Source organism: Manis pentadactyla, chromosome 11 (assembly GCF_030020395.1).
Source record: "Manis pentadactyla isolate mManPen7 chromosome 11, mManPen7.hap1, whole genome shotgun sequence".
Taxonomy (NCBI): domain Eukaryota; kingdom Metazoa; phylum Chordata; class Mammalia; order Pholidota; family Manidae; genus Manis; species Manis pentadactyla.
In genome coordinates this window covers 99036946-99047248 of record NC_080029.1, presented here as the reverse complement: position 1 = coordinate 99047248, position 10303 = coordinate 99036946, and the positions used below count along the sequence as shown (strand labels likewise).

Below are 10303 nucleotides of genomic sequence, written 5' to 3'. Positions count from 1 at the left end.
TATAGGGTGGTTAATCTGTTTACTAAAATGGAAAGTTGTTGGTTTCCTTAGATGTCTTGGCAGTAGAGCTAGACATATTCACAGGTTTTAAGAAATAGATGATGCTGTTTATTCTGTTCAGAAAAGCTGAGTAGCTTCAGATTCCTATGCATAAACATTTCCATCTCTTCCTTTTGATGAAATGTGTGCAATGTTGGAGGACAAAGTAAGAGGGTAAGTGAATTAGGAAAAACTTTTCACTCAAATAGTCAGATATTTAATCAAAATTCCTTTAATATAATTCCCTGGATTGTTGAGAGGACAAATTGAAGGGATCATTGAGAAAGTTCTTTGGAAGCTCTAGATTATAGACATGGGGGACATTTATAAAAGATAAAATTTTAAAGCAAACCAAGATTAAAAAAAACCACAAACTTCCGGTGTTCTGAAAATACACATGATACCTAATGAAGATTAAAGATAAAACCCTGTTCATGTAATATGATCTGGTGAGAATAGCATCCCATTTACCATTGTAACCATTTTAAAGTATATAGTTCAGTGACATAGCAGCAGTATATTCACAATACTGTGTAAACAACGCCAGTATCCATCTCCAGAAGTTTTTCATTATCCTAGTAAACAATACCTTTCCATTCTCCCTTTCTCCCAGCCCCTGGTAACCTCTATTCATTGTCTATTCTCTTAACTCACTTGAGTGGAATCATATGCTGTCTGTCCTTTTGTGTCTGGCCTATTTCACGTAGCATTAGGTCTTCAAGGTTCATCCATGTTGCAGCATGTGTGAGAATTTCATTCCTTTTTAAGGCTGGATAATATTTACTGCATGTACGTACCACATTTTGTTTATCCATTCATTCACCGATGGACATTCGGGTTGTTTTCACCTTTTGGCTATTGTGAATAATGCTTTTCTGAATACTGGTGTAGAAGTATTTGTTTTGGTGTCTGCCTCCAAGCTTTTGGGTATATACCTAGGAGTGGAAAAAAGCAGAACTTTCAGGCCCTCGTTTCCCGCTACACTTTTTTAGTTATCTGAGCAAGTGCATCTCTGTTCATGCCCTGTGGAGGGAGCAGATGCCCTTTTCACCTCTGATGTGCGGTAGGCCTCCCTCTGTCCCCCTGGGCTCGTCTTCCTTTCAGAAGTCTGAAATCGGACTCTAACCACTGTATGCCTGTATGAGGTCTACTTAAATTACACCTGCCAACTGGCACTACTTTGGGGACCGACCAATTAAGATGAGCGAAGAGAAATTAAGTTGTGGGCATATTATAAATGGAACTTTATTTTAAATGGAAAGTGTCATATAGGCAGCTATACTTTAGATTTCAGCTTCCATTTCATTATTGATAAATTACGATTTGCTGGGCACTGTTGAAATAAAACAGGGTGTGAGACAAGAGGTCTATTTTACAAGCAGTTCATGTTCTGGAGAAGGATTCACACAGATTTAGCAAGCAACAAATAACTGTACAAGAACCTACTAAGCCCTGTTCTAGGCCCTGTTCACATCAGTGAATGAGACAAAGTCTCTGCGCTTTTGAAGCTGATCTGGTTGGGGGGACCATAAACAAGAGATTAGAATGGCCATGTATTTTTCCTATAGAGAAAATAAAGCAAGATAAGGGACAGAGTGATAGGGTATGTGTGTTGTTTTAGGTAGGCTGAGCAAGGCAGGCCACTCAGAATGGATAACTGTGAACATAGCTCTGAATGAAGTGAGGGAGGGTCAAGGGAATGCAGAGGTGACAAGAGAGCCTGGCAGATGCGTGGCAGCAACTGCTGCAATGTCATATTCCAGAGATGGATAAAGAGCTGTGGGACTTAAAGTGATGGGACAAATAAGTCTGATGTTCTGTGATTTTAAGTATGTAATTCTATGGCACTGTACAATAACTTTTTATTTAAATGTCCAAAGATTTCTCTGCAAGAGAGTATTCAGAGGCAAGATACTTGCATTTTAAAATGAATGAGTATTTCAAAATGATGAGGAGTCAGTGCTATGCATCTCTCTCTCTTTCTTACACACACACACACACGCATGCATGCACACACCTGCATGTGCACGCACATTTTGAGAGTTTCTGTGTCTGGAGTAAACATGAGGTAGGCCTCCTGTGGTCTTCCCCTGTGTGTGGTATGCCCTTCTTTCATTCTGTCCTATTTCTTCTCCCAGTAGGATTCCTCATTCTCTCAGTGTCATTAGTTAGGGAAAAAATTATGATTCAATCAATTCAGACGAGTTAACACATGAATGCCTAGAGCATTTTAAACCAATTTAGAGCATTTAGAAGCACTTAACAAGAATATACTTAGTAAGTCAAAGAAAGACATCTCTTGTCTTGAAATTTCAGGGAGAATGGCAAGGCACATGAACTTTTTCTGGTGCCAGAAACTTTTGGGTAAATGGAACAAAATCACAACATGTAGTTCCTTAATGAGGTGCTCTCTCCTTCACAGTACAGGGCTGTGTGTGTGTGAGTGTGTTGGGGGTGGGGTTAAAAACTGAAGACATAGTCCTCACAGTCCTCACCACAAGCAGTCTGTAAGCTGGGAGGAGAGATGGCAGGCACTGTAGGATAAATGCCAGTGGATGTTGCCTAATCTCGTCACTAGTAGTGCCCATGAAGGAGTGAACAAAGATGCTGGAAAGATCAGAAAAGACTCTAAGACTCTGGGGAGAAGGGAGGGAGCATGTGATCTGGTCCTCTGAGGACAGGTTGGGAGGTGAGGGGATGAAGGGACAGTTCCTAAAAGGAGAAGATGCCATGGTGGGGATGTGCAGTCGATGTTTAGGTAATGGGGAAGAGTCTGGCTGGACTAGGGCAGAGGATCCGGCTGGGAGGTTCTGGAATAACTAGGGAAAGATCAGTAGATGTCTAAGAAGAAAAGGAGAGCTCTGGGTTTTCCTTCTTTTCTAAGGTGCTTTCTGACTCACTAATTTACCAGATGGTAGGGAGAATCATCCCTTGTTCCCCAGTCTGCCTGCTGCTTGTAGGGCAAATGCTTCCTGTAAAGAAAAATACTGTCTTCTAAGAGCTGCATTTTTAGTGGTTGGCATGCAAGTTCATTGTGAAAAATTTAAGCAGTACAAAAGGGTAAAAAGCAATGGAACATTTCTATCAGGACCCATCAGCCCCTCCACCCCTATACCATTCCTTGGAGATAAATGCTGTTAATTATTTCTTCTTGTTCAGCCTTTGTGTTATCATTCATTCAGTCAATGAATATTTATTGAATGCCTATTATGCACACTGGAGATACAGTAATGATGGAAGTTCCTACTCTCAAGGAGCTTGTATTTAGTGGGAAGAAATAGACAGTAGGCACATTTGAAATATATTTACCAAATGAGATTATTCTATACACACTCTTTTGCAACTTTCTCTTTTCATTTGACAGTACATCTTGGATATCTTTCCATGTCAGTCTGAAGAGATCTACCTCTTTCACTGACAATAGCTAATATTTGTTGTGCATCTACTATGCTCTAGGCAGTCTCTTAGTTATAACAATCCTGTAGGGTAAGTGCTGTAATTATCATCCTTTTACAGATGAGAAACTGAGGCCTAGAGAGGGCTGGGGACTTGCTCAGAGTTGCCTGGCTAGTCACTAGTGGAGCTAAATCTGAATCTAGATGATCTGATTCTTCACTCCAATTTTATTCCCTCTTGATGGCTGCATAGTACTTCTTGGTATAGATGTAGCATAACTTATTTCAGCCCCCTATATTTAAGCCATTTTTAGTTTTTTGCTACCGAATATTTTTGCAGATATGGTTTCATGTTTGTTGATCATTTGCAAAGTAAATTCCTAAGAGATGGAAATATATACATTTCTGTATTTGAGAGCCACTACTTATTTTCCCTTTAAAAATATTTTACAATTTCTACTCCTACTACAGTGTAGGAGAAGGTACTTGATTTCCTTATATCTTCTTCAACAAAGGGAATTTCCAAACTTATAAGAGTTGCCAATGTGATATGTTAAAAAGTGCAATAGAGGTACTTACAATTTTTTTTAATTTAAAAGTTTCTCATTTTAAATATTTTGAAGAAATGGTTGCTTTCTCATGTAAGTTTTTTTTTTTTATCATGCAAGGAAGAAAGCTATCACTCTTGTTTCAAGAAACTGTAGTTCCCTGTGACTGTGAACCTTGGCAGTCTGTGGAAAACTCTCTGTGGAAACCTGAGGGCTCAGAATATTCGAGGAGAGAGGCATTGATGATGCACAGGGCATTGACTTGGTCTGGTTATAGAGGTATGATTAAAACATACTTGGTTTTAGTACTTAACTGCAAATCTGATGCAACTTCTGAAACACCCATAAATATTTAAAAGGAGACATACTCCTTTCTTTTAAAAATACACACAAACCAAAATATTTTGTTTTTCTCTAATTTCATCTTAAAAACTAGAACCCCTCAAAGTGATTTTGAACCAAAATGTTTTAATCCATTTCCTATGTGCATTTGTTCTTTGGCATCTTCAGGGTTAATTGTTCGCTTCCTTGGAGCTGAAATGAAGGACGTTAGGAAAGAAGTCTTTGCTCTGTGTATGACATGTTCCTTGAGTGTGCTTAGCTTACACCCATAAGAGACTTGAACTCCCCTTGCAATGGTTAAAAAAAAAACATCATCGCTAATTCCTTGATCTCTGGGAAAATGAAGGTGGGAACTCCAAAGACGTTTGCTTGTGACCCCCAGCCGAGGGCTCATAAAAGTTGGTAAGCAGAAGTGGTGGCTGGCGCCTCCTTCCGTTGCCCACTTCCATCCTTCTGAACTCCTGGTTCCCACCGAGGAAGCCATCCTGCTGAAGCCTGTCTCTAGGGAGTTTCCTTTTGTTTCTCCAAGATTAACCGGTTCTGTCCCCGTGGAAGTAGCAGGCAACCATAGAAAGAGAGACTCTTCTGGGCTTTTGGTGTTTTTCCAAGGAGTGTTTTTCTCCCCCAGTTCCTCGCTGGTAGTGAAGCTGCTTTCCTGCAGAGCCTTCTTTTTCTGATGGGATGCTGATTCTGATGCCGTCTAGCAGCTTCCGGTAGCGGTAAGTGGTCAAGAGGGTTTTTCCGGGAGTGGGTTTCAGGTTTTTAAGAATGTCCCTTAGAGACCCAGTTTGTTTGCTATGTAATTAGAAGAGCTTTCAGAGTAGCCTTGCTTCTCTCATTGTTCTTATGATATGGTCACCGAATGGGTACCTGTTGGATCCCCTTGCTCTGCTGGAAGTCTCCCTTCTGCGGGAGAGGGTTAGGTCCCGGCGGAGGTGAGCTGGTGGCGAGCATTCCGGGGCTGGTGAGACCAGAAGGAGAATGAGCGCTGTGCTGTTTGGGGCTTTCTGTTTCTCTCTTCCAGGTTTCTCTTTTGTTTTGCTGTTTTCATCTGTGTGGTTGAGGTTTAGCAAATGGTCTTTATTATTCTCCTCTTTAAAAAGTAATGTGGAGGGAAGGTAGTTGGGTTTGGGAAATAAGTCATTTTCTCTTTTTCATTTTTCAACTTTTCATTCTGCTAGCATCATCTATTAAGTGGCCAATGGGAGTAACATCAATGTCCTTTTCTTTTTGGTTTGTGGGCACTTGTCACTTCCTTTAGTAGCAGTTGGTGTCAGTTTTTTTTTCCAGGGGGGTTGTATCTAGCTCATCTATTAAAGATAATGTTTATTCTATGATCAACTCATGCTTTAGACATGACCAGTTTGTCACTAATAAGCTACCCTCTGAGGCTTGAGGGATGTGAGATTTGTTCTGAGATTAGTCTGCAAAGAAAAGTGATTCACCCAGCTATTTTGTGATAGACATGAGAGTGTATCAAAACAATTAGCTGTTTTGAAGAAAAAGGAAACTGATGAGAAGCATTAATGGGGGGCTGAAGGCTTATTAAAAAGGAGGTGAAGAAATATATAGGACTGTGTATGGGATTACCAACAGCCGGGTCCACAAGCTGTCACCTTTGCTCAGGTGTCATTCCATGTTAGCATTTACTGCAAAATATAAATTCGGACTGAGTTTTAAACCTACATTTTTCTATCTTGTGCTTCTGTATTATTTCATCATGCATGAAATGTGCATTCCAAAATGAGGGACCAAGGGATTTTTTTTTGTGCCCCTGGAGAATTTTTGTGTATAGGAGGATTTTTATTTTATTCTTACGTGGTAAATTGGAAATTTGCATTTAGTAGGGAAAGACTTAACCTATCATTTCAAATCTGGCAATGATTCCAATTTCTAAATTGGAAATCATAGCTTTCTTTAAAATAAAACTTCTTAAAGTATGTGTTTTAGATGCTGGCATGGTATGTACAAAGATTAGGTGCTAGTATTTGTTTTCAGGATTTCTCTTGAAAAGATGTCAGAGAAAACGGTAACCTCATGATGTTCCACATGCCTAAAGTCTTACCTGACTTCTTCGCAATATCAAATATTTTTCAAATATTAATAAATACATTTCAGATTGAATAGTAGCTATAAATATTAAATATTATTGGTCATTGTGTTTTTGGAAACATGTTCCTTCCTCCCTTTGAGGTTGCCTTTCTTTCCTCTCTTTTTTTCTTTCCTTAACTCCAGTTTGCTGAGCACCTACCCTACCCTGTGCCAGGCCCTGTGCTGGATGTGCAGAGGAGAAGGGCGCAGGAGGAAAGCCATGGCACTTCTCTGACCCTTCTTTTGAGGTTGAGTGTTCCCTGGGACTCATCCTCAACCTCTGTCCTCTCCACACTTCTCTTTATTCTTGTTCTTCTTGAACAAGAGTGAGATCATTCGTTTCCCATGACTTCAATGCTTCCTTATATGTTGATGAATCCAAGTTTACAAATCTGTCTTTTCTCTTTAGTGCTGAGGATATTTTCAGAGATGAAGGGGCACTTCAAGCTTAATATGTTCAAACGGAATGATTTCCCTCCCACCCCAATTCCTGCTCCCACTCCTCTGCCTTCTCCTCCTTCTCCCTGCATAGCTGTATTTGTCACTTTTGTTAACAGCACCTCTATCCCCTTATTGTCCTGAGCCAAATACCTAGAAGTCACCCCAGATTCCTCCTGGTTCTACAGCCCAACTTATGGACCATTGACATACTCTGTCAATTCAACTGCAGAAACATTTCTAGAATCCAGCTTCATTTGCTGTTTTTGCTGCTTTCCCATTTCTTTTGATGCCAGTCTGTGTCATGAGAGTAGCCTTCCTAAAAACTGTTAGTGTGCAGTTGCATTGGGAAACATAAGGGACCGGTGACAATGGAGAAGGGGGGCTGGATTCTAATCTTACCACTCTACCGAGAGACCCTTTTTACTTCCCCATTACCTGCAGCATCAACCACAGGATTTTGACTGTAGTGGTGCTCTGTGTGACCTCACCTATCATATGGGGATACTCATAATCCCTGCCCATAAAGTTTTGGTGAAGATTAAATGAAATGATACACGTCAAGGATTTAGCACAAGGCCAAGTACCCAGTGAATGGCAGTAATGATAAAGGTGATGACTGCTTCAAAGTCCATTGTTTCCTACCTTACCAACCCCGTATCACACCACTCCCCTTCACCCCCTTGGCACCTACTTTTCATGACTGTCACTGCTCCCCAGACCTTCCCTTCTCTTTCACAACACTGGGTCTTTCCACATGCTGTTCCTTTCTTCACCTCCTTACATTGCCTGTCTTCACCTCCTTACATTGAGCAAACTCTTCTTTTCCTTTTAAAAGTGCCCAACATGAAACCACCACCTCTGAGGTCCTGGCAACTCCTCTCCCCCTCCCTCCATAGTCCTCCACCCCTCTCATAGCCCCTGCCTTGCCATTCTGGCGACCTTTCTGTGGGTCTGTCTGTCCTCATCTTCCCCTGACTATGCGCTATTAAAGGACAGAGAGAGAGGGCCTAATGGCCCTTGCCTCCCTCCACCCAGTCCAGGCTTGACCTAGAACAGGCACCTGAGAAGTATTTAATGATTGGACACTTATTAGTAGGGATGGTTCTCAAATTTGATAGGTTTTCTACTTCTGGAGAGCTAAAAATACATAAAAAAAAAATAGTAATAGCTTTCTTTTCTTGAGTAGTAACTTTGTGGTTAATTTCTTCATAGGGATGACTTGATTTAGTTTGCTTAATGAGCCCGTGAGTTACTCTGATTGCCCCTGTTTAGAGATGAGAAAACCAGGGCTTAGAAGGGAGGGGAATTTGCTGGAGGTTATAGAGCTAGCAGGATCAAACCCAGAGGTCTGACTCCAGCAGTGGAAGAACGGGGAAGTGAGAGGGGAAGGAAGACCACACAGCCAGGGGACGCGTGTCTGGGAGAGAAAGGCTGGTTGAGGCAGAAGAGGGTGAATATGCACAAGAGGGGCAGCAAGACCAAGCTAGGCACGGGAGAGAAAGGTCAGAGGAAAGGGAACTCGGAGACCACTGCAGGGCATAAAGGAGGAGGAAGCAAGCAGGGTTCCCACTGCTTTAGAATTCTGTGGCTGGGTAACAGCTGCATGCCTAACAGAATATAAACAGAATTCAGTGTCGACATGACAACTCACTACAAAACACAATCTGATTTACACCATACAGGAAATAGAATAATTTATTGTTAAGGCAGGGTAATTGGATATGATTGCTAAGTAATTTATACGTTTGGCTGTGCAAACCGTCACTTTTACACATTTACACACACAGACTGGCTAAAGCTTTTTTACTTGTGCTTTTGTCCGATATCAACAATCTGCAAGCACTGTGGCTGTTGGCAGCTGCAGCTGTCACTGACAGCACATATGGTTAAAACATTATCTACACCTCCTGCCCTCACATCACACTCCAAGCTGCACACACGCAGGACAGAGGCCCGGGTTATTCCTTATCCCTCTCCAGGTTCACCTCCCCAGGCTGAGATTTCCCTGCGCTGGCGTCTGCCTTCCTTGGGTCGTAGAGCTCAGTTTCAGCCCCCCATCCTTCCGGGGTCTGCCTTCAGGGTCCCTGGGGACTATTCCTGGGCTGGCAGGCAGGGTCACCAGCAGAAATGACTGTGAGGTTGCTGTGTCCAGGGTGGGAGGACTCAATGAGGCCTTTCTTTTCAACCTCTGGGAATCTAGGGCCAGAGGGGAGAAAGGGGCACTGGTAAGGCCAGAGAAGATGGAGGGTGAGACGAAGAGAGAAAGGGCTGGTTTCCTATTCCTGCCCTGCCAGCTTTCCATCCTCAGATCCCTCTACTGCTCAGCAGGTAGGCTTTTCACTGAGGTTCACCCAAGCCCACCCTGGTGCTGGCCTCGCAGGCAGCCCCTTCCCATCATCCCCTCTTGGCTGGGTCAGTCCTCAGACAGAAGGTGATTTGGGTTGGAAAGCAAGTGCCTTAGTGAGAAATATGAAAGAAAATTAGGGAAACAGAGAAAGGGAACTGGGAGATAGAAAGAGGAGAAAAGGGAGGGAGTAGAAAAAGAAAAGGCAGAGTGGGGAGGAAGGAAGAAAGGACAGGGACACGTTTTTGTGGAGTTAACTGTGTGTGCACGCACGCTGAGCCTCACAGCGGCTCTGGGAGGAGGGCGTTGTTACCTCTACTGCAGGTTGGAAGGTAGAGTGTTAGCAAGGGTGAGTGACTTGGCCAGAGTAACACAGACAGAAAGTGATGATCTGGGATTGGAGTCCTTTAATCCTAAAAACCTCTCCTGCATCGTATGCTGTCTCCAAAGAGGAAGAGAAAGCAGGTGTGGGAATGAGGGAGGCAAGAAGAACAGAACTGAGTATGGAAAACAGAAGGAGAGGAGGGCAGGGGGTAAGCCTGGACTTGGGCTGGAAGCCGTATGGGTCCTTTCCCGCTTGGCCCATCTTGTCCCTGAGTCCTAAGCACTGGAGAGAGCCCGCTGCTCAGGGGACGCAGAGGGTCCCCCCAGTGGGGTGCTCCAGTTCCTCCTAGACCCTGAGGGGAGACAGGCAGGGAGGGGCCGCCTGGGCTCTCCTGGTTCCGATTGCTCCTAGCGCCTCTCCACCTGCCTTGGCCAATTCTGTTTCCCCTTCTTTTCCAATCTCCTCCAATTCCTTTACCTTTCCGTCACTCTATGTCATATTTTCAATATTTCTCTTTCCACTCGTTTTGCCCCCTTAGTTCCTCTGCATGGCCCTGTCTTCCCACAATAAACCCCTCTTCTCTTTAAAGTCTATTACCCCTTCACATGCACCTCCTTTACTTTACTGCAGAATGTCTTGAAGGAGTCAGACGCCCTGTCCTCACTTCATCCTGCTATTTATGTAAATGCTTTGACAAAGGAAATCCAGAGAGCTGCCTTCCAGATAACTGATATTGGATGAGCGCTTTCATTGTGTGCCCCCTCCCCACACAGCAGCC

General features: G+C 43.0%; 1 protein-coding gene across 3 annotated transcripts in view; it reads left to right on the top strand.

Moving 5' to 3' along the window:
- Window positions 1–4682: 4682 nt before the first annotated feature.
- The window catches only part of ATP8B4 (ATPase phospholipid transporting 8B4 (putative)), a 214187-nt gene continuing 208566 nt past the window's right edge, over window positions 4683–10303 (top strand). For 2 of the 3 annotated variants that reach the window (XM_036932085.2, XM_036932083.2), the window contains exon 1: window positions 4683–5043. The gene's annotated coding sequence lies outside the window, so the exon portion shown is untranslated. Of the gene's footprint in view, window positions 5044–5132; window positions 5260–10303 lie in introns of those variants that run through there. The other variant, XM_036932084.2, reaches the window with a different exon arrangement.